The following is a 26,117-nucleotide window of genomic DNA, read 5'->3' as shown; positions in this document are numbered from 1 at the left end:
ATCTACTTAGGTAGGAATGATCATCAAAATAAAATACGAGAAATCAGAGCTCGAACAGAAAGGTTTACGTGTTCGTTTTTCCCACGCGCTGTTCGGGAGTGGAATGGTAAAGAGATAGTATGATTGTGGTTCGATGAAACCTCTGCCAAGCACTTAAATGTGAATTGCAGAATTGTCATGTAAATGTAGATGTACTTGCAGTACTTCGGTTCTTAACATAATTTCATCAAGGTCGTCAGATTTAATTGGTTTTTTCCGATACCTTTGTTTTACTTTTGTTAATGTTCGTCTGAAATACAGCTTTTAAGACGATATTTGTTGGGTATACCTGCTCTTCCACGCCGTTTGCTATCGCAGGCAGAATTACAAAGTCATAAGCGCCTCAGAAGCTTTAATTCTTCTCCCTGATCTCTTACACCTTTCCAAATAACCCCATGCTACCCATCACGATTTGCAAGTCTGTGTCACTTTTTCTTTACTAATAATGGGGAGAAGTGTGAGGAGTTGAAGCTGTAATGGGAGATCATGTTTTAACTGTAGTTGACAGGGTCAAATGAATGTAGGCTGGTAAAGTTGCGCATAGATGAAGAGGTCTGCAGGAGATGGAAAAGAGATTCATCACACCTGTCTTCGCACTGAAAGTTATAGCAACTGCAGCGTAGACTTTTGGCAGGCAATAGAACATAGAGACTACGTAACTTATCGTCTTCATTGGACAGAGGAAATTCACTCAACCCTTTACTTCACAAAATACTGCACAGATGTTCAGTATGCCATACTGAGCATTGATTTTATAGCTTGAAATAGGGCTTCGTATTCTCTACCGTGTTACAAGTAAAATGTAAGTAATGAAGTTCATTGTCATACAAATTTTGTTACTGATTTACAGTTGTAGTGTGACGTCTGCCTGAAATGCAAATTACACAGGACACTATCTCACATGGGATCAGAAAGGGCAATACATTTTAAATAAAGAAATATCTCAACCTAAAGTAGAACTAAATCTACATTTCGGAATAAAATCATATGCTACTGACGTTGTGTGACGAAAATAATTGGAAGAATCAACGAAAACTTGACACGTGAACGCCGTCAACAATATTCTGGAGCCGTACATCGCTTCTTTGTATATAGCTGTAACACTAGACGTAAACTACTTGTTGACTCATGTCTCCCAGGGAAATTCCAGCTATTCCATTAAAAGTAACGATCGGTTGCAGGGCCAACTTGTATATCTCATAGGAAGCTGCTTTTGACGGCAGGATGATTTTCTGTTCGCTGCGGTACTTTCCCAATCAATTAAATTAATGCCCTCCTTTCTCGTTGTGTCACTAAGCGTAATCGTGACGAGTGCTTCCTGTCACTCTCACCTTTTGTTTTTTGTTGCATGCTCACGGTTTTCCATCGCCTGAGCCTTTGAAAGCGGATTGGTCACGTATTGGTCACGTTGGCTAAGACCAGGTGACTTACAAAGAGTATGAAACATAAAATAAATTGTAAAAGCTGTCTTTACCTCTGTGATTTCCTCTTTCGCGTTCAGTCAGTCCCTGAAGACAATGAACTTGTGGCGTTCAGTTTAGTAGGACGTTTTCATTGCAATTAAAGCCATTTTACCCACAAAGCGACTATCAGATAATTTCGTGACTGTCAACTTACTTACCTAAATTGAATATATCTATTAATGACCTACCTAATAACGATTGATTGCTGTGATATATTACGATAGACATTCACAATAACAATTTTACGTTCTCCGAGGTACCACCAAGCAATGGAGCTACGATGTAAATTAAGCTCTGCAGATGTTGTCAGTTCATGAATACTGCAGGTGTAACAACTAAAACGTAATCTTCAAAAGCAATAGCTTGCTTCTTTGTGTTCAGTATTTCTGCACTTACATGATAAATATTAACATTAGTCAGTAGATGTGTTTCGCTCTTCTTAATTCTTCAGTTTCCTCACAGAAATTATCTTCCTTCATTGCATTTTTAATCTCCTCCAATGCACATGAATTGTTAATATTTTGAGATGTTTTTAATGATACTGATTTATCGATACTCGCGCTCAAAATGTCTCTATACGCATTGCTGACTTTCGGGTTCCGTGTTTTTGAGGGCGGGGGAATGCAAGGGCCAGACCAGGCGCTGGACTGGGAGGATTCTCATACGACGAGGACGCCAGTGGACGGATGCCAAGTAAAGTCAGCGGACAGGACGCGGCAAGATGTGATGTGAGGCTTGAAGTCTGGTACACGAGGAAGGCATGCTAGAAGAACACAAGAGTATTGTCGACGATGGTGGCGTGTCTCTGAACGATCGAAGAAGTGTGTTTGTAAGTGTCCGTGTGTGTATGTTTGTGTGTGTCTGCCTGTCTGTCACCTGCGACTCACCTCCTAGTGCACCAGCACATGTGGACTTCCGGTCAGCAGCCTTGTTTAATTGAGTTCCGAATGTCTTTACAGTGTGGCAACTGGTCATCAAGCTAAATGGCGTTGCCGCCTTTCCGTCTTTGCCGGTGCGCGAAGTGTGCTAAGCCGAGGTTACGAACTCTTGCGACTCATCATGGTTGAGACTTCAAAATGCTGTTCTTTTACAACGCCCTCAACGGCATTGTTCCTGAATTTATTGAAAATGGATAGCTTCTCATCCGGTCCCTAAATAATGTCTTCCTTTTCCTCAAAGAAGGTTAACGCTAGTTGTGAGCCAAGCTGTTTTGAGGTAATAAGCTTAATTACGCGGTACCTTTAGTGCATTGAATGATGGTGTTTATTGTGGTAATCAATGCTCATGTTTTCTAAAGGGAAGAGGCACGCCACAAGCAAAACTGCGCAGTATTTCTTATCTTGAACTCGTTTGCTGTACTCTTGTAATTAATGTTCTCATTCAAAACAGTGACGAAGTGCCTACGATTTGTGAATGTACCTGTACAGTAATTTTTACCGCGCGCTAAAGGACAATGTTAGCCGTAGTTTGTAATGGCATCTATTGATAGTGGAGGTGTAAGGTTGTTCATCTGAGTCACAGTAATAAGGGCCATTGATGGGCTGTCATATATTTGATATTACTACATGTTGTCTTTTTTGTTTTTTTTAACTGTTTAATCGATTTACATTCACAGCTCATGAGATTATTAACTGGTATGCCCAAGGTGCTCTTCGTATGGGTAATTTTTAAAAATGCTTGCAAGTTTTGGATTTCAAACGTAAGGATTGAGCTTTGGATGTTGAAAATACTGCAGTTGAGTAAAAACTAAGCATTTTTGCTAGTCTCTTTATTAAGTAATTTACGATGGCTGCTTTAACAGGAAAATTAATTAATTAATATATGTGCGTTTATATCAGGATGTAAAGGTTTAAAGCTGATTATGCCGTCTTGTTTTACCTGAGAAAGGTGGTGTGGCACCTTTACAAGTTCAAGAGCACTTATTGCTAGTTTATACGTAATAATTCTTGCTGGCAATAAAATTTGTTATTGTATTTGCATATATGGGCTCAGTGGTTTACAGTCCAGGATCCTAATGTCCCGTTATCAGATTTTACTTTGTCTGTTAGTCAGATAACGAATAATTTCGGTACATTTTAACTCTCACCTGCTTTCTGGAGGATGTCCGTATAGACGAGCAGTCGAATTTGGACAAGGAATTTTAGGTGATTTTTACTTTATGCTTCTGGACGCTCCACGCCTGGTTTGATGCATCCCGCCGCAACTAAGTATCCAAACTCATCTTACAATACCATTCCACAGTACGTCCAATCTTCATCTTTCTCCCTTCCATTACAGCTTTCACCGTCTGTACCTCGCTTAAGTACGACAGAATTAGTTTCTTGATGTCTTAACGCATGCTCTGTCATCCTGTACCGTTGGTAAATGTTTTCCTCATGCCGCGTCCTCACCGATTTTGTGGAGAACCTCATCACTTCATATTAGTCGCTCCATTTATACCTCAACTCGGACAATTCAATTCGCTTGTTTCCGGTTATCCTACAGTTCATGATCAAGTTCCACAGAACGCTGTGCTCTCAACACACATTCTCAGAAATTTCTTCCTCTAATTAAGATCGATATTTGATACCCTAACAGTAGGAATGCCCTCTTTGCTTGTGCTACGCAGCCACCATCATGTATTATTTTCTTTCCAGTGTAGGTGAAATCCATTACTTCATCCTTTTCGGGACTCCCAGAAATTTATGTTAAATTTATCGCTAGTCTTAGTTCTGGTAATAATCATTACTATAGTATTTCTTCGGTCTATTGTCAGCTCACAGCGCGTGCTCATTTGACGGACCATGCCGTTCAGCAGGTCCTACATTGATTCTAATCTTCGCTGTGGACAGCATGTAATCACCGAATCTTATCATGAATGCACTTTCACTATGAAATTTAATCCCTTCCCTGAATGTAAGTGATGCTGAGGTAATTATAATGGGAAACCAGACACTTAAAGTAGTAGAAGACTTTTGGTATTTGGGAAGAAAAATAACTGATGGTAGACGAAGTAGGGAGGATATAAAATGTAGACTAGCAATGGCAAGAAAAGCATTTCTGAAGAGGAGAAATTTCTTATCATGTACTATAGATTTAAGTGTCAGGAAGTCGTTACTGTAAGTATGTATATGGAGGTTATCCATGTATCAAAGTGCAACATGGACGTTAAACAGTTTGGGCAAGAAGAGAATAGAAGCTTTTGAAATGTGGTGCTACAGAAGAATGCTCAATTTATGTGAGTAGATCACGAAACTAATGAGGAAGTACTGAAGAGATTTAGGGAAAAGAGAAATTTGTGGCACAACCTGAGTAGAAGAGAGGATCGGTTGGTAGGACACATACTGAGGGGTCAAGAGATCTCCGATTTAGTACTGGGAGAGAGGGGGGAGGGGGGGAAGCTGTGTGTGTAGGGGGGGGGGGGGTGTGTGGAGGGGTACTGAAAACAATAAAGGCAAGCCAAAAGATAAATACAATAAGCAGACTGAGAAGGATGTAGGTTGCGGTAGTTACTCAGAGATAAAAAGGCTTGCACAGGATAGTATAGCGTGGAGAGTTGCATCAAACGAGGATTTGCATTGTAGACCACAACAACAAACATGAAACTTTCTTGTATTTCCGTCATTGCTTCTCTGCTCTCCCAATTGAACGTATTTCTGTCATTCACCTTCTCTAATGCGATAACTTTATTCTTGGTGACACTTTTTTTCTTTCTTTGTTATTGCATGTATTGTGGATAAATCGTATTTTCCTGTGATATACATCTATTTTCCTGGGAATTTGGAACATTTTGCACTATTTTTCAGGGCCTAACTCTTTCCGACGATCGAAAAAGCCTCAGGAAGTGTCGTGAATTTTTTTATTCTCGATTACAAGCTTTAGTCTAACACGCTTATAGTATATTGTGAGGTTAAGAACAATTAGGGAATGATTTCAGTTCTGCTACATTAAATTAAGGATTAGAAAGTTTCCATACCGTCATTAAATCGAAAAAAAACCCAGGAAAATTATTAACTGTTGGCAGAATTCCCCAGATTGTAACGGATACAGCTATAAACGAGACATGGAAATAGCGGAGGATAGCCACGTCGAAACAAGGTCGCCTCCAAGTCAGTTGCAGCTGTCAAGGGGACTACGTGGTCAGCGGCTTCGCAGCGCTTCTGTGACGACAGACCACACTTGTTGCCGATACAAGAGCAGAACTCCTACTCTGTAGGAGTACTGCTACCTAATTACGAAATTGACCTTCCAGTCAATTCAGCGCGCCACGCTAACTAATGTAAACAACAGAAGAAAAAGCAGTAATTAATGACTGTCGAGACAGACCGTCGTCATTCAGCCACCTGGGCAGTGTGTAATGCCGGGTCTCTATGAACTGGAAACATCATCGCCACCGGTTCGCCAACGAACGAACGCCGCCTGTCTGCTAAGTCCGGGCAGCCAATCCACACCAGCAGCCCGCCCCTGCTCTCCAGTTGCCGGTCATTAGGTCGACCCCAGGCAACGCCATAGCTGTGCCTCCAGGATCTCCGTGGACTCACGTAAAAAACACCATCATGCCCGTACGAAACCTCGAGTGGCATCTCCGTTACCGTCGTCGAGTCACCCCTCTGGGGCATCACTCCAGTGCGTAGACCGCTAGTCCTTTTCTACCAGTTACCATACGACATCGCCTGCAACTGCAATGCCGGAATGTTAAGTGAAGAAGGAAGAGCACGAGCCGAAAGAAATAATTAAACACTAGTTCTTGTCCATGGACGAATGCAGTTGTATGATTTCTTGTGAGACTGAGTATACGGCCTTCACTGGTCTGTCTCCTGCTTCCACACGCATCTCCCCTGCCTCACAAACCATCTACGGTCAACAAAATGCCCACAGGAAGAGTCGAACCCATCCTGACAAGCAAAAGCTACTCATGTTTAACTTAGATTTTCTCACAGTTGTCCCAGACCTGCTGTGGCCATTATATTCAGTAACAGAATACAGACCGTTGTGAACTGACGGATCAACGACAACCAAGAAGATGCGGCACACCAGTGATTCCACAGGGACAGTAACATATCTAAGTAGTAGCCCTACCTTTTTCCTTTATTGTTGCGATACTATACTTCCTTTGACTGGATCATCCATTACTTTTTTCTGCAGTGTCGGGATTGAATACCGCTGCGGCGTTCAGTAAGGGATCAAGGGCCGAACACCAGTAATATGCAACACTGCAGTTTGAAAACATCGCCCCTGGCACAGAGTCACATCTTGTAGCATGAAAGGTTTGCCGTAAACGGGGTTATCACGAATCCAATACAGACATTTGATTGCTTCATGTGGGCGCCCTGAAAACTTTGTTAATTTCACAAGGATAAACCAGAAGAGGCATATGGATTTTTTGCTGTATACAGGGTGACTCACGTGAGACGTAACTCGGCTTTTATTTGGTGAGCTGTTACACAATTCGAAACGCGGGCTGCGGCGAATGTTAGAGCGTCGAGGGACACGTGTGATTTATTTGGTTAATTTTAGAGGTGGTATCAGCTGAGACACTGAAGTAAGTGCGTTATTTAAAGGGAACCGTATAGTTTTTACAACTGCATTCGACAGTGATGCTGACGTTGAAATCATTCGTAAAAACATTCGAGAAATGTCCTAGAATGTGAGATCATAGTGGGTGGAAATGCCATTTGTGGAGCAAATACTGCTGAGCTGGCGTCTCGGACCAGGCAGTGTAGTAGTATACCGTCAGGTAGGCCTGCGCTACGAGAATGAAGCTTCATTTCCACTTGATCCAACATACGATCTAGAAACGGGTTCTCCTATAAATGTTGTATATGGAATAACTACGTAGCCTAGATTGTAGCTGATCACCTTGGGCTTAGGGAAACTATTTCAGTTTTGTGTAAATTGGAAATTTGTTGCTAGGTCTTAAGGGACCAAACTGCTTAGGTCTTCGGTCCCTAAGCTTACACACCACTTAATCTAACTAAAAGTAACTTACGCTAAGGGCAACACACACACACATACACACAGTCACTCACTCACACACACACACACACGCGCGCTCGCGCACACAAATACATCCAAGTTTGATTGAAATCGGTCCAGCGGTTTAGCAGACGTGAAGAACACACACCCACACACACAAACACACACACACACACACACACACACACACACACACACATACACATACACATCCATGCCCGAGGGAGGACTCAACCTCCGACGGAAGGAGCCCCGCAGACCGTAACAAGACACCCTAGGCCGCGTGGCTACCACGCGGCCATATTTGTGTATCCTCCCAGATTTACGAGAGCTGAAACACAGAAATCAGCTATTATTTCTTCAAAAATAAAGATTTCTTATACGCTGCAAAAAGCAACTACTGTATTAAATGTCCAAATCCTAAAAAGAAGAGTTAGCCTATCTTTTCTTACGTCGCTGTGTGCTTCTTAGAAGTAAAATATTATGCTGCCAGACAACAGTCTCTACCTGCACTGCTATAAGTTATATAATGTAGGATACATTCATTGAACTAAACATTTGTTACAAATGCGTTGGTGACCACCTGTACATCACTAAATAAATATTTTCCTTAACGAGAAGTTGTTTCATGCTGAACGCAAGCACGTAATGACAGTGTTACCAGCTACGTGCAATACGTGCTGTCGACTTACTTGACACTGGAGTGCAATTTCGTACACACGTAAATGAAATGAACAATTTACCAACAGTGATTTGGTAACCACCAAAATCATGAATTTTGTCTTCAAATAATAACTTTATCATTTCAGAATGTGTTCAAAATGTTGACCATGGACTGAAACGCACATTTCCAATAGCCGTTTGAAAGGAGATGTACAGACGTAACCACAGTGGATGATATGGTTAGACCACGCACTGGCAATTCGACGACACACATCGTCTGGCGTAGATGGAGCTTCTTGGAGTGTTTCCCAAAGAAGGATATAAGGAGGAACCTATTCGTGGGACTTCACAGGCTATTTAACAACAGAATTTAGTCCTATCCAAAGTCCAGGACATTTCTCATTCAGTATTTACGTTGCAACAAGGGAGAAGTGAACTGGACAACGGTCGTGTTACAGCCACATATACTGACGAATATCGAGTGGTAACTCTTCCACAAGTGCAGAGAGAATGTTTGTCAGAAAGTGTGCGTACGGATGTCTATTTAGAAAGCCTGAGATGAATTAAGGTCTCAGAATGTAATTTACTATTCTGCTGCACCATACGTTTACGGTACATGGTAGTTGATGCTGTACCGCCGGCCGCGGTGGTCTCGCGGTTCTAGGCGCGCAGTCCGGAACCGTGCGACTGCTACGGTCGCAGGTTCGAATCCTGCCTCGGGCATGGATGTGTGTGATGTCCTTAGGTTAGTTAGGTTTAAGTAGTTCTAAGTTCTAGGAGTCTAATGACCACAGCAGTTGAGTCCCATAGTGCTCAGAGCCATTTGAACCATTTTGATGCTGTACCTGACGAACCCAGGCCGTATTTTCAGCTTCCCAGTGATGCCTGCAATGCTAATTTACATTAGCGTGGATAGTAAACGTTGCTTCATTGGTAAAGAGAACACAATGGAATAATGTAGGGGTTTCTCTCAGTTCCTGAAGTACAAACCAACGAAAATTTATACGACTTTCGAAATCACGGTCATCGAGCGCCTGATGTAGTGACAGATGATAGGGGTGGAAATTCTGTCGACGCAGGATGCGAATGACACTCGTCTGGCTGATTCCACATTCCTTACCAGTATGTCTGGTACCTCTGAAAATATTCATTAGCACGTAGCTACAGCAGCTTCTTCATGGTCTCTGTAACTTGCAGTATAGCTTCTTTTCCTCAAAAAAATGGCTCTGAGCACTATGGAACTGAACATCTGAGGTCATCAGTCCGCTAGAACTTAGAACTACTTAAACCTACCTAACCTAAGGACATCACACACATCCATGCCCGTACTGTCGCGCAGTTCCAGACTGAAGCGCCTAGACCCGCTCGGCCACATCGGCCGGCCCTTCTTGTCCTCTTAGTGACGTTTAAGTAGCCAGTCCGCGGAGGCGTCATAATAATTCGTGTAGTTGCATGGCGCGTCCGACACTGACTATCCGGAAAGATAGCCCTAAACCGCTATCCTGGTTTTACGGAATTCCTTTTACACTCACCATATAAAAGTAGTATGTCTAACTTGTCCTCCTTGGTGTACATGCCTGCACGCGATGAACTTTCAAAAAGAAATGAGTGGTCTGTAGAGCAAACAAGTAAACAGAGAAATGTGTTGACTCTCTGACACATCGTCGCACGAGAGCTCTGCTTGGGGGTATTTGCACCGCTAATGGCGACTGCAGCCACCGTGTTTTCAAATTCTAACACATATCTCGAATTTTATACGACAGGTTTCAATTTCAACATTAAAAAACGCTATATCACTCTAATTTTGTTCTCAAGAGTTATCGAATGCAGTTGTAAAAACTATACGGTTTCATTAAAAAAAAACGCACTTGCTTCTGTATCTCTTTTGATACCATCGCTAAAAACTGTAAGCAAACAAAAAAGAGTTCCCCTCGATGTTCTAACATTTGCCGATATCCGCAGTTCGATATGTAACTGTTCACGAAATAAAGTGAGTATGACCTCTCATGTGACTAGCCCTGCTTATGAATTTGTATTGACTAAGTGTTTTAGGATGAGAAATATCGTTAAGAGCAATATTCATAGTAGTAATTACACGTATCTATAATGTAGGTCATGGCTAAGGCAGACTTATTCAGGGATGTACGAATACAGCTTGTAGACATATGGTTGAGGACATACGGAAGTTTAAATCTAGTCGTGAGTCGTGGTCGGGTAGTCTAATGGTACTAATGGTAAGGCGATCACTCACGATGATCGCGAAATGCGGGTTCGAATCCCCGTTCTGCACAAATTTTCTTGGTTGTCAACTCATTATCCAGCTGATGATTGTTAATACTCACAACTGACAATTCATGTCATGTATTTCACAAACCCTGTAGTCGGTGCAGTGCCTGTTGCGTCAGACATGCATGCATATCCAAACGGACATTGAGTCGTGATTTGGAATAGCACAGACAATTATCCTCCGTCACCAGGTAACCGACTTTCACGTAAAAATGTCCCTCCTCTACGGGAATATTCATAGTGGATGCATGAATACAGATTTTTAGACATATAGATGACGAAACATAAAATTTTGGATTCGGACGTGAGTCGTGGTCGGATGGCCAAATGGATTAATCTCGCGATTAGCGCAAAATCCAGGATCGAGTCACGGTTCTGCAAAAATTTTCATCGTCGTCATTCAGGTTGTGCAGCTGATGTTTGATCATATTCGCAGTTGCGACTTAATTTCATGTATGTTTAATTCTAATAAAGTTCAACTGTTGCCGTGGTAAATTCGAGTGTTTTATGTTGAATAATAGGGTTTCTGTCTGTCATTCACGTCTTTCCTGCACGATATTTCGACTGAGTGACTAGCAGTCTTCTTCATGTGCTGTCTTATACTCATTCCAGAGCGTAATGTGTCCGATATTTATGCCTATGTTGTACTAGGCGTTCCGCACCGCGTCAGCCGACCAATAGAGGCGACTCTAACGTTTTCTTCTAGTCACGGCGTTTCTGCACTCTGTGCGCTTATTCTATTTTGTTCGGACTCACGACCTACGTAAACCATTTCTATTTCTGCGAAAATTGCATTGAATCGGTTGAAAGCCATGTATCTACATCTACATCCATACTCCGCAAGCCACCTGACGGTGTGTGGCGGAGGGATGGTGTACGATTTTCTATCGATTGTTAGACTCAAAGATATTTTCGAGTACACTGAGAGTGCAACAGTGTATTTGTAGCTGTGGTCTGGTTTCACTTCCTTTTGACGATATGAACTGTTCACCGTGTTTGAGTATGATCGCCTGCTCGTTTGTGCCACTTTGTTGATTCACGGCTATTACTTCAGTTCTGTAAGGTTGTTTGCGTTAATATGAAAACCTCAGACTAACCGCAGCACAACGACCAACAAAGGTGAAAAGAAGTCGTGAGGATGGTGCAGCCGTATGTATAGTTCACCCGTGTTGTTGGGGCGATCTCGTGTTGTAATTTATAATATTAGAAGCTGAGATCGCTTTATGTTACGACTAGTTTCAACGATATCCATCTATCATCCACAGATTCACAGATCTCCCAGAAATATAATCACACATAAATCTCGTCGAAGTACTCAACTACGCTTTGACCCGGCAACGTAGCTTGTTAATGGAAGTACCCCACAGAGCTAGGTTCTCGGCACGGCGCTTGAAACAACATCATCATTTACTGCACAGGACACGGCTAGCGGAGAAACGTGCGGACGCCGACCGCCAGGCATCTGTTTTGACGACGCGTAGCCAGCGGCTGCTTTCGGTGACCAGACGGGAAACTTCCCCTCGCGCTTTCTCTGTTGACAGTCGGGCTGCGTTCCCCTGGGAACACACAGGGGGGCCACGTCAGTACCCTAAACCTCTTCTCTCCCCCATCTTGGCCCAGCTAAAAGGTGCAACTTCAGAAATACGCAACATGCAAGCTATCACCAGATCGGAGCAAATATTAATGTAGGCCGGCCGGAGTGGCCGAGCGGTTCTAGGCACTACAGTCTGGAACCACGCGACCACTGCAGTCGCAGGTTCGAATCATGCCTGGGGCATGGCTGTTTGCGGTTTCCTTAGGTTAGTTTGGTTTCAGTAGTTCTAAGTTCTAGGGGCTGATGAACACAGCAGTCAAGTCGCATTGTGCTCAGAGCCATTTGAACCATTTGAATATTAACGTAGAATTTATCGGGTTAATCCTTGCAGTCACTGATATTATTCATAATCAGCAGGAATATAACTCAGATTGTGATGAACTGCATTAAACGCAATGAAATATGGACCATCGCGTTTTACTAGACGTTAAGAAATTTCAAACAGCACTCCCGGTAAGCAATTACACTTCTTGTCAGGATATTCGGAAACGCGTCAGTCTGTGGCAGGAACCGAGAGGTACTGTGAATGCGAACATAATGACTTTGCTGGAAGATATGAAGTTGCTCTCAACGTATCAGCGCGTGTTACGAAAAAACCATTCGTATATGTGATATCTTATTCTTTTTTTTTTTTTTCCTCGCGATACGTAGTAAATTGTAGAACCAGGTAAACAGACACCGTCTTCCAAAGTTTTCGAAAGACTGATAATATATATATATATATATATATATATATATATATATATATATATATATATATATATATATATATACTTTCAGATACCTGTTGGACAACGACGTTAAGCTCGAATCTCCTCTTCCTGCTATGCCAGAGGAGTAGGCGAACTGCCATATCAGCTTTCACCCTCTCCCTTATATCCAGTCCCTGTTGACAACACAAAAATATTAAAACTTTACAAACACTCAGTGAATAACACACGTCTTGAAGACTTTATTCTAACATTTCGCCAAGATAAAATTTTCCTAGTACACGAAGGAATTGCCAAATCACGCGACTAAACAATACCATTCGATTGGTCGCTTCTGTCAGCCCCTGAGAACCATTCGCAAAATTTGTTGCTACAGTACTACCTAATTTAATACTCGAATCCTTCTAATGATATTTCGATGACAAACCTATACGGTAGAGTAGTAAACTCAACAGGTTGCTGCAAGACAGTTCAGTTTCCTTACAGACGAAAAAATGCGGACCGGGGGTTTCGTAAAAAGCTTAATTATATATATGGATAGTTCATGTACCCCAGGAATCGAGAATCTCGAAGATTTTTGCCTGTTAGCGAGGTCGATATGGGCACGATATAAGTCTACCCATTCTTAAGAAAAAGGGGTCTTAACACAAGGCTAGACAGATAGTCGGATTATGGTTAAAAACTGTATTCGTGTGGTATATATTAGTTATTTTAGGTTTTCTACTCCTGCTAGTACTACTTGACAAATTTCTTGATTCTAGGTCGACGAGAGTGTTCTATAGGTTTTGATAAGATAGTACCTGAGTATTGAAATATGTGACACAAATAGCCCTAACTGTTGATTCCATAGACTCCCTCTAAATCCTGTACGCCGTCAAGGGACCGTAGAACTTAATATATGGCACACATTTCAACTAGATATGTTCATATGTCATATGTCCCTGAGGTAAAGGATTCCTAAAAGTCAGATAGACCAACGGTTGTTTAGCGTGATGCAGTTATGGATTAAAAGTGATGTAAATGGTCGTATATCCTTATTGCATTCATGTGGAAGTTAACATTTTGACACCGCAAAGGTACCGTAGACATTGGTATTTAAGATAAATTTGAACTTGCGGCAACCCGTTCCATAGGAAAGCGGGTGTGAACAGACAGACACTCGGGCAGCAAATTAGAAAAAACTATTTTTGATCATATAACTACATATTAACAATTTTCGTTTTTTTCCATTACTTGCACTGTGAAAGCTTGCTTCTTGCTAAATTTTATGGTTCTAAGTCAACGGGGAGTGCCCTATAGGTGAGTGAGTTTGCAAGCATCAATATATGTGACAGATTTGGTTGTATCATTACTTTGACGTAGAAACTTCAGTTTTAACACCGCCAAGGGATCGTTGACTTCAGTGTCTCACGTAAATGTGAACCTGATTGATCAATTCTTTCCTGAGAGTCGGACAGAAAGGTAGACGAATGGACAACAGAGTTATGTTGTAAAGGTTCCATATTTACAAACTGATTTACGTTGCCTTCAAAATTAATTTTATTTTTATTGTGAAGTCGCCTGAAACTTCCTGACAGATTAAAACTGTGTGCTGGAACGAGACTCGAACTCTGGATCTTTGCCTTATTTTAGTAATTAGCGCTGTATTTGTTCAGGATGGACGTCCTATGAAACTTGTTCAAGTTCAGCGCTGATCCATTAACTTTTTTTTAAATTACAGTTGGCAGCATCTGAGTTACCCAAGCACGACTCACGCCACGTCCTCACAGCTGTACTTCTGCCAGTAGCTGGTCTCCTACCTTCCAAACTTCATAGAAGCTCTCCTGCGTACCTTGTAGAACTAACATTCGTGTAGTCGACTGTTTGTTTACTAGAGGTGTTGGAAATTTTCAGTTCGGTTTGGCATATGGTAGAGCTAATCCCAACAATATGTGAATTAGAAGTCTCATTTACTAATTCTTTCATCATTAGCAATAGGGAACGCGCTTTTCCGGTAAGCGTTAGCTCAAATTAACTTCAGCAGCGAGATCTGGCACATTATTAAGTTCCTGAACTTACGTTCTGCGAATTTAAAGCATTATCCTTCACAAGATGTAGAATGTGCATCCTAATAAGTAGCTTATTACAGTTTTCCGAGAATTTTCCTGATGCTCGTGTAACGAAACAGTTCTCGTGTGAATGACCGACCTCGTAACACATCCACGAACTCCTTTCTTAAGTTATATGCACCAGGAAAGTACGATTTATTAACTTTTATCATTATATTTACAAAGTATTTTTCCGAATTTGAATAAAAAGAAGGATTTATACAACTAAATGTAAGAAACATGATAACTGACAACACATTGTTGCATTCTGAGATTTTCAGTACATTGGCATGGAGTTAAAGAAGGATTGTAAATTTCCTAGGGGCTGTATGATTGCATGCCAAATATAACGTACTATAATCCCACCCACCGGACCCTTTCCGCCTACGTACCTTACAGGGCATGATCGAAACATACGAAAGTCTTAAAAAAGCGCTCGGAGCAGATTTGGTGCGTCGATGACGCCTCATCCTACGATCTTTAGAGACTAACAACGGTCTATCGTTCATACAGAATGGATTAACAGTCTGATGCACTGGGTAGATGTATCCTTTTCTGATCATTATACGTAGCATGACATTTCTACAAGTGTAGCTCTCAGTCATTGTTCGTCCCCTATCACAATACTGCATTACGTGTCGTCTGGTATTGCGAACCACTTCCAAATGTTGTTTAGATCCTCATCATAACATTGTAAATCCCATTTCGCACAAAAATGCTAAGCCAATTAAACTTTTCGTGAACAGTGGTCAACAAATTGTACCACAGGTCGCTAGTGGGAGCGGGAACTGTATTAATAAAGTGCACAACGACTGCTTAGCATTTATTAATTGAAAAGATTACATTGACGAAAGAATCAAAATTTAAATAACACATCCTATCACAGCAGTTGGAACAATAGACAGTCTACAATGAATGGCTTGTTTCACTCATTTGAAAGAACGTTCGTCCACCCGTTACAGTCAGTCAATATTTACGGTCATTCATAACCACTCATAAAACATTATATAGAACTGTTACTCGTATGATCTGCAAAACAAATGATATTATGGTTTGTCGTAGCCAAACATTATATGATATATCGACTGACGAAGCATTCACACGTGTGGCAGTTAAATTCCTTCTTCCCACCTTGTTAAAATAGTTCATATGTTAATAACATACACCAGACTAGAAGTTTTAAGGAAAGATAGCAAGCTAGTGAACACCAAATATTATCTCATAAAAAGATAAGCCCGTGTAGGAGAACATGGCGTTAAAGAACACGATCCTAGTTCAGAGTTTAACTCCCATAAAATAGCTTGTATGTAGAGGTACAGTAACTTTCAGTCCCTCAAAACAACATCAGCTATCACTTATAACCTGTCACACATATAAATATTTAAATTGAAGACTAATATAATACTTACTGGCCAGACCTGCAGCTCGAACTTTTTATGTAAGTTTCATACAGTAAACAGCAGGTTAAATGTTCTGTCGATAGACCACTTCTTACGGTGGATCCATGTCTCATTGACTCACCACAGCCACAGTAGCAACAAACACCAACAGCACTGACACTAGTCCCTACTCAGCCGGGTCCGTGATGATTATAACCAAGCTGAATGGCGCCGGCTGCGATAAGATCTAGTTCGCTTCCCCAAGCCAAAACACCAAAAGTCTTTAAACAAACACTGGCAGTTCCAAGCGCACAAGCTTTAGGGAATTGGGAAACAAAGACTACAGTTCAGAAGTCCACAATACATTACAGTGAAAAGGAATGCTTGAAATCTGCATTTCGCTGAGTATAGTGCATCTATGCACAACAGCCGTGCCAGGTAGCCGCGCGGTCTTAGGCGCTATTCGACGGTTCGTGCGGCTCCCCATGTCGGAGGTTCGAGTCCTCCCTCGGGCAAGGGTGTGTGTGTTGTCTTTAGTTTAAGTTACTTTAAGCTATACTATGAAGTGTGTAAGCCTAGGGAACTATAAAATCAGCAGTTTGGTCCCAAAGGAAGTTACCACATATCTATCTATGCACATGTTTCTTTCTGGAAATCCTCAAGTAGATACCTCAAGGTTTCGTTGAGAAGTTTGCTTCGGAACATCCACAGGGTGGGCGCTAATCCGAATACCGGACAGAAGAAAACCAATCTTCTGTTGCAATTACTATCGCAAACTGTCACGCTAGTGCAACGCCGACTTCATACACAGGGTGTCCATTTTAACTGAAGACACTGAAATATCTCGGAAAACTACGTAACTCCAATTCGTCTGCCTCGGAGGAGAACATCCAATGATAGCACACTCGATTCCCCCCCCCCCCCAAACCACCACGTGTGTGGGTGGTGGGGGAAAAGTTTGAAATATTGTGCTGGAACCCCTGTTTTTTTTTTTTTAATTGTAGATTACGATTCCGAGGCAAAATCTACAAACGCTTATTCTGAAGCATTTACTTCGTTTCGCCACGTATGGTGCTGTAATCATAGCAACAGAAATCGGTACACATTTTTACGACATTCTTCTCCAATGGCATATGCGAGGGTAGGACAGGTCGGTATTTCATAGCTTCAGATTGGAAACTCCATCCGCAGCATGTATTCCTCCAACACATAGAACAAGGGACTACTCGATGTGCCACTGCGGCCGTGGCTCGAGGCGAACGCTACCCTTCTTTTCCAATTACAGTAGGCGTTCAGACGTAGTCCCACCAACTTCAAGATAGTGACCTGTTTCTCAAATGGCCGTACACATGATAGAAGCATATATGCGGAAATGTCAGCATAGGCCTTTCTGATGCGGCCGACCATGTCTTCTTCACGGCGTGTTGACATTTTATGGGACACCTCATCTTTGAAATATCCCCACAGAAATAGCCGGCGTCAAATACGGCGATCTAACGAGTCAATTAAAAGGGCCATGTTTTCCGATCCACCGACCAGCGTAACACGGTCTAGTGTTTCCCGTACTTCAGTTGGGTAACGCACTGAGCAACCATCGTGCTGAGATTACATACGGTGTCGAACGTCCAGGGCAACATCTTGCAGTAGTACTGGTAGTTCCCGTTCGAAAACCGTTCGATATTTACCTCCATTCAGCCTGCCGCCGATAAAATACTGATGAGTTTGTTCCCCATAATACCACACCATATCTTAATCAACCGAGAATGTTGGTAGTCAACTTGCCGTTAACCAGTGGGGATTGTCTACTCTCCAGTACTGCACGCTATGCTGGTTAATGCTACCGTGAGACTCATCGGAAAATAGTACTTCAGTTAAGAACGTGGGGGTTCACGAACATTGCCTAGTTATGGAAATCGGTGCCATGAAGTTCTTGATATTGTGATGCGTGGTATAACTGATAATAATGACGATGCGGTACTGTGACAGTACTTCCTACGCACATACCAGATTCATGGGGTAATTGCCGGGTGCTTTTCCCTAGGTTACGGCGCACTGCCACCAGTATAGCAGTTTCGTTAGCTACTCTTGTAACACGTTTGCATCGTTTCCTTTTGCGGTCTGTACGCTACCATCAGACATAAAGGCGTTCGCAACTGCGCAAAAGAACAAACGAGAAAGAGCTCGACATAAAAGGCAACAGCAGACCCATCCTGTCTCCTACGTTCTAAAAATGGCTCTGAGCACTATGGGACTCAACTGCTGTAGTCATTAGTCCCCTAGAACTTAGAACTTAAACCTACCTAACCTAAGGACATCACACACATCCATGTCCGAGGCAGGATTCGAACCTGCGACCGTAGCAGTCGCACGGTTCCGGACCGCGCGCCTAGAACCGCGACACCACCGCGGCCGGATTCTAGGTTTTCTGTGAATCGGTATCATTTCAATTTTTTCTTCTGTTCTTGCAAGATTCATCGTCCATTTGCACGTCTGTCCTGTGAATGATACGTAGGTGTGCAGGCAATAGACATTGCGCAAGTAGTGTTTGCTTAGAGCCGATATCGGTTCCACGTGTGGGCGGTACGTGAGCTCCTGTCGCAATACACTGAGTGTTACTATAAATATTAGTTCACTACCCGACCCCGGCGGCACGTCGAGTAGCGCCGTGTTCGATATGGTGGAGGAATACAACGTAGTGAATGGGGTTTCCAATTAGAAGCTATGATCCAGTGACCTGTCCTACCTTAGCAGCACGGACGTGGTGTCCTACGTGCCATTGGATGTTTAACGGCCATTAAGTAGCATGTCGTGAAATACGATTATGTATCGATTTTTATTCCTCCGATTACAGCGCTGTCTATGGCAAAACGGAGAAAATGCTTCAGACAAAATGTAGTAGATTTTGCAGCAGAATAGTAAGCTGCAATAAAAATCTGGGGGTCACAATGAAGATTTCAAAGTGGTGCCCCGTCACCCACGCACGGTGTTGGGTGACGGATCGATTGTGGTATCGTTAGATTCCCCCTACAAGACAAACTAATAACAATTATATTTTTTTATCCGATGTGCAGTTTTCGAAATATTTCAACGTCTGCTGTTAAAATGAACATGCTGTATAGTACAATAACACTCGGAGCTTACCCTGCCGACTCCAGCAGTCAGTTTACTATCCCCTAAGTGTCTGTGACAGGTAATAATTCATAGTTGGTGGAGTTATAGCTTGACGCAGTAAATGGTATCAAAATCTGTGGATGGGCCATGTCCGTAACACGACTGTAAAATACTTACTGAAATTGCTTTAGCTCTATGCTTTGATACGTTAATACTAGTTGTGAATTCCATGTAATAAGTCATGGATAGAAAATCTGAGATATTTAGTTATTTAGTGACCTGAATCAGAGCTGGGGGCCCGTCCAATTAGCTGATGTTAATATTACAAGAAAACCTTGTTAGAGAGAAAGTCACAGAAGCAGAAGAATTTGTTAATATTTTTCAAAGAGGTGTTAGGTGGTGCCCTTAAAATGGCATCTCCCTTAATTTTGAAGAAAGACACTATATTCAGTTATCTATAACAAGTAGTCATACCATCAGCTGATGCAGCACGTAGCAAGGAGTCACTAAAGAGAATAGAATGTTCCAACTTTGTTGCTCCTTATTAAAGCTGTCAGTTACTGCAAAGGAAGTTCAGTATCCTTCGACAAAAATTTTGGTCGTTGCACCAATTGTACAAGTAAAACACAAAATGGCTGAAAGGCAGTAAAGAAAATTTTAAATACACTACACAGAAGAAGTTTCATTTAATAACGGGCAGCCTGTGAAAACAATAGGTAACCTAATTTTAAGTCTGAACAGGACTGAAAAATAATGTAAAATTTAATATTAAATTTAGAATGTCGTAAAGATCAGTGTCTAGCCATGAAAATAAACTCATGATGTATACTGTCATGTAAACTCACTCGTTTTGTATGATTTCAATAAAAAATCTTTCAAATCATCTATGGAACGAGAGCCATGTCTTTATTAAGGCCCGATCGGTCGTGGGAAAGAAATCACAAAGAAATTCGTCTGAAGATTTCCACAGATGTGTTGGTTGGTTGGTTGGTTTGTTGGCCACTATCTCTAGTATACCCCTGATAGAGTCAAATCGCGCTTTTCATTACTGAGCGGACAGTGAGAATGTCAAATTTTCTGGAACGTAGAGTTTCCCGCCGAGTATAAGTGCCTGCTGAGAGATCCCGCCTGATTTCATGCCCTCCCACCTAACTGCCATGCATTTCCTTCTGGAAGATAATTCTCGTCCGCGCATTGCGGAGTAATGAAGATATACCAGCAGGGTTTTCGATGGGTGTGTTTGAGCACCCACCATACAGGGCGGATTTAACTCCCTCTGCTCACGAAAACAACTGGCTATGGCGACAACTTTTTGACACAACGAGCTGCACACCGGCGAAGAGACGTGGCGGAAAACCCATTGCCTGCTTACTATGACGAAGTTATCGGAAAATTGGTACAAAAAATGGCTCTAGCACTATGGGACTTAAATCGAGGTCGTCAGTCCACTACACTTTGAACTACTTAAACCTAAATAACCTAAGGACTTCACAAACAGCCATGCTCGAGGCACGATTCGAACCTGCGACCGTAACAGCCGCGCAGTTCCGGACTGAAGTGCCTAGAACCGCTCGAACACAGCGGCCGGTAAAGTTGGTACAATGCTTGGCCAAATGTCTACGTCGGATCGGCTATTATTGTAGAAAAGTAACCGGAAGTTGTAGCTAATTGTTCCAAGTAAAATATTTTTGTGGTTTCCTGATACGACCGATCAATGCAGGAGGCTGTCTATAATTTTGTATTGTAGCCTTCTTTTGAAGGCTAATTTATTAGCTAGGATAGCTATGTTAACACTAATACTGGATTATCAGCTGCAGCAAAATGTATTTTCAACCTCAGATCTACAAAAAGAAAATATGACGTGGTTACAGGCTTAAAGTACAGTGACAAAAATTACATACTCATAAAACTGGGCAGTGGTAGTTACATCATACAGTGCTTACCTAAGTCTGTCAGAGAGTGGTGAAAGCATTGTGTGGTGTAACCAGAACACCACTCTTTCACGTTGTTTTGTAAGCACTGTGTGATGTAACTTCTCCTGCCCGGTGTTATGAGTATGTAATTGTTATCACTGTGCTGTTGTACATACGCCCCTCCCTAAAAATGGTTCAAATGGCTTTAATCACTATGGGACTTAACATCTGAGGTCATCAATTCTCTAGACTTAGAACTACTTAAACCAAACTAACCTAAAGACATCACACACATCCATGGCCGAGGCAGGATTCGAACCTGCGACTGTAGCAGCAGCGCGGTTCCCGACTGAAGCGCCTAGAACCGCTCTGTCACAGCGGCTGTACGCCCCACACTCTTACATACAAGATTTGTATTGTGAGGCTCTAACTTCCGCTTATTTTCCTTGCATATATCTGAAGCATTTGTACCCGTGGTCTAGGGGTGAACGGATAGAGAGCCGGCATGGTAGCTCAGCGTGTTCGGTCAGAGAGCTGGTTGGCTTCTGCAATAAAAAAACTGAGGGAAACGATCAACAAACGAACTTAACCGGATGTCATGTGACGTCCGCAACGAAGAAACACAACGATCAGCAACGAACAAAATAGAGAGAGGGGGAAAAAAGGGGGTAGCGTCTTTGATTCATAATCAAAACTTCTTCGGTCCCGGGTTCGATCCCCGCCACTGCCTAAATTTTGATAAATAATCAGCATTGGCGGCCGAAGACTGCCGGCATAAGAAATCAGCCTCATTCTGCCAACGGCCTTGTCAAAGAGGGAGGAGGAGCGGATAGAGGTTCAGGGCACTCTCTTGTCCTAGGGGTGGGAAATTGCTCTTAAAGGCGGAAGAATCAGCAATGATCAACGACATGAGGATGCGGAAGGCAATGGAAACCACTGCATTAAAGACACGTAACGTGTATCCACAGGACATGGGGCCTGTAGTTGAAGATGTCATGATGATCTCTCCATTGGCAAAAGATTCCGGAATAGTCCCCCATTCGGATCTCAGGGAGGGGACTGCCAAGGGGGAGGTTACCATGAGAAAAAGATTGAGTAATCAACGAAAGGATAACTTTCTACGAGTCGGGGCGTGGAATGTCAGAAGCTTGAACGTGGTAGGGAAACTATAAAATCTGAAAAGGGAAATGCAAAGGCACAATCTAGATATACTAGGGGTCATTGAAGTGAAGTGGAAGGAAGACAAGGATTTCTGGTCAGAAGAGTGTCGGGTAATATCAACAGCAGCAGAAAATGGTATAACAGGTGTAGGATTCGTTATGAATAGGAAGGTAGGGCAGAGGGTGTGGTACTGTGAACATTTCAGGGACTGCGTTATTCTAACCAGAATCGACAGCAGACCAACGCCGACAACGATAGTTCAGGTATACATGCCGACGTCGCAAACTGAAGATGAACAGATAGAGAAAGTGTGACTGTAAGGCTTACTCAGAAGCAGATATAGACTCAGATCACAATATAGTAGTGATGAAGAGTAGGCTGGAGTTCAAGACATTAGTCAGGAAGAATCAATACGCTAAGAAGTGGGATACGGAAGTTCTAAGGAATGACCAGATACGTTTGAAGTTCTCTAACGCTATAGACACAGCAATAAGGAATAGCGCAGAAGACAACACAGTTGAAGAGGAATGGACGTCTCTAAAAAGGGCCATCACAGAAGTTGGGAAGGAAAACATAGGTACAAAGAAGGTAGCTGCGAAGAAACCATGGGTAACAAAGGAAATACTTCAGTTGATTGTTGAAAGGAGGAAGTACAAATACACTCCAGGAAATGGAAAAAAGAACACATTGACACCGGTGTGTCAGACCCACCATACTTGCTCCGGACACTGCGAGAGGGCTGTACAAGCAATGATCACACGCACGGCACAGAGACACACCAGGAACCGCGGTGTTGGCCGTCGAATGGCGCTAGCTGCGCAGCATTTGTGCACCGCCGCCGTCAGTGTCAGTCAGTTTGCCGTGGCATACGGAGCTCCATCGCAGTCTTGAACACTGGTAGCATGCCGCGACAGCGTGGACGTGAACCGTACGTGCAGTTGACGGACTTTGAGCGAGGGCGTATAGTGGGCATGCGGGAGGCCGGGTGGACGTACCGCCGAATTGCTCAACACGTGGGGCGTGAGGTCTCCACAGTACATCGATGTTGTCGCCAGTGGTCGGCGGAAGGTGCACGTGCCCGTCGACCTGGGACCGGACCGCAGCGACGCACGGATGCACGCCAAGACCGTAGGATCCTACGCAGTGCGTAGGGGACCGCACCGCCACTTCCCAGCAAATTAGGGACACTGTTGCTCCTGGGGTATCGGCGAGGACCATTCGCAACCGTCTCCATGAAGCTGCACTACGGTCCCGCACACCGTTAGGCCGTCTTCCGCTCTCGCCCCAACATCGTGCAGCCCGCCTCCAGTGGTGTCGCGACAGGCGTGAATGAAGGGACGAATGGAGACGTGTCGTCTTCAGCGATGAGAGTCGCTTCTGCCTTGGTGCCAATGATGGTCGTATGCGTGTTTGGCGCCGTGCAGGTGAGCGCCACAATCAGGACTGCATACGACCGAGGCACACAGGGCCAACACCCGGCATCATGGTGTGGGGAGCGATCTCCTACACTGGCCGTACACCTCTGGTGATCCTCGAGGGGACACTGAATAGTGCACGGTACATCCAAACCGTCATCGAACCCATCGTTCTACCATTCTTAGACCGGCAAGGGAACTTGCTGTTCCAACAGGACAATGCACGTCCGCATGTATCCTGTGCCACCCTACGTGCTCTAGAAGGTGTAAGTCAACCACCCTGGCCAGCAAGATCTCCAGATCTGTCCCCCATTGAGCATGTTTGGGACTGTATGAAGCGTCGTCTCACGCGGTCTGCACGTCAAGCACGAACGCTGGTCCAACTGAGGCGCCAGGTGGAAATGGCATGGCAAGCCGTTCCACAGGACTACATCCAGCATCTCTACGATCGTCTCTATGGGAGAATAGCAGCGTGCATTGCTGCGAAAGGTGGATATACACTGTACTAGTGCCGATATTGTGCATGCTCTGTTGCCTGTGTCTATGTGCCTGTGGTTCTGTCAGTGTGATCATGTGATGTATCTGACCCCAGGAATGTGTCAATAAAGTTTCCCCTTCCTGGGACAATGAATTCACGGTGTTCTTATTTCAGTTTCCAGGAGTGTATGTTCCGGGACAATCAGGAATACAGAAATACAAGTTGCTGAGGAATGAAATAAATAGGAAGTGCAGGGAAGCTAGGACGAAATGAGTGCAGGAAAAATGTGAAGACATCGAAAAAGATATGACTGTCGGAAGGACAGACTCAGCATACAGGAAAGTCAAAACAACCTTTGGTGACATAAAAAGCAACGGTGGTAACATTAAGAGTGCAACGGGAATTCCACTGTTAAATGCAGAGGAGAGAGCAGATAGGTGGGAAGAATACATTGAAAGCCGCTATGAGGGTGAAGATTTGTCTCATGAAATAGAAGAAGGAACAGGAGTCGATTTAGAAGAGATAGGGGATCCAGTATTAGATTCGGAATTTAAAAGAGCTTTGGAGGACTTACGGTCAAATAAGGCAAAGGGGATAGATAACATTCCATCAGAATTTCTAAAATCATTAGGGAAAGTGGCAACCAAACGACTATTCACGTTGGTGTGTAGAATATTTGAGTCTGGCGACATACCATCTGACTTTCAGAAAAGCATCATCCACACAATTCCGAAGACGGCAAGAGCTGACAAGTGCGACAATTATCGCACAATCAGCTTGACACCTCATGCATCGAAGCTGCTTACAAGAATGATATACAGAAGAATGGAAAAGAAAATTGAGAATGCGCTAGGTGACGATCAGTTTGGCTTTAGGAAAAGTAAAGGCACGAGAGAGGCAATTATGACGTTACGGCTAATAATGGAAGCAAGGCTAAAGAAAAATCAAGACACGTTCATAGGATTTGTCGACCTGGAAAAAGCGTTCGACAATATAAAATGGTGCAAGCTGTTCAAGATTCTGAAAAAAGTTGGGGTAAGCTATAGGGAGAGACGGGTCATATACAATATGTACAACAACCTTGAGGGAATAATAAAAGTGGACGATCAAGAACGAAGTGCTCGTATTAAGAAGGGAGTAAGACAAGGCTGTAGCTTTTCGCCCCTACTCTTCAATCTGTACATCGAGGAAGCAATGATAGAAATAAAAGAAAGGTTCACGAGTGCAATTAAAATACAAGGTGAAAGGATATCAACGATACGATTCGCTGATGACATTGCTATCCTGTGTGAAAGTGAAGAAAAATTAAATGATCTGCTGAACGGAATGAACAGTCTAATGAGAACACAGTATGGCTTGAGAGTAAATCGGAGAAAGACGAAGGTAATGAGAAGTAGTAGAAATGAGAACAGCGAGAAACTTAACATCAGGATTGATGGTCACGAAGTCAATGAAGTTAAGGAATTCTGCTACCTAGGCAGTAAAATAACCAATGACGGACGGAGGAAGGAGGACATCAAAAGCAGACTCACTATGGCAAAAAAGGCATTTCTGGCCAAGAGAAGTCTACTAATATCAAATACCGGCCTTAATTTGAGGAAGTAATTTCTGAGGATGTACGCCTGGAGTACAGCATTGTATGGTAGTGAAACATGGACTGTGGGAAAACCGGAACAGAAGGGAATCGAAGCATTTGAGATGTGGTGCTATAGACAAATGTTGAAAATTAGGTGGATTGATAAGGTGTGGAATGAGGAGGTTCTACACAGAATAGGAGAGGAAAGGAATATGTGGAAAACACTGATAAGGAGAAGGGACAGGATGATAGGACATCTGCTAAGACATGAGGGAATGACTTCCATG

This window comes from Schistocerca gregaria, chromosome 7 (assembly GCF_023897955.1).
Source record: "Schistocerca gregaria isolate iqSchGreg1 chromosome 7, iqSchGreg1.2, whole genome shotgun sequence".
Taxonomy (NCBI): domain Eukaryota; kingdom Metazoa; phylum Arthropoda; class Insecta; order Orthoptera; family Acrididae; genus Schistocerca; species Schistocerca gregaria.
The sequence above is the reverse complement of the archived record's forward strand: the minus strand, read 5'-3'. Positions refer to the sequence as shown.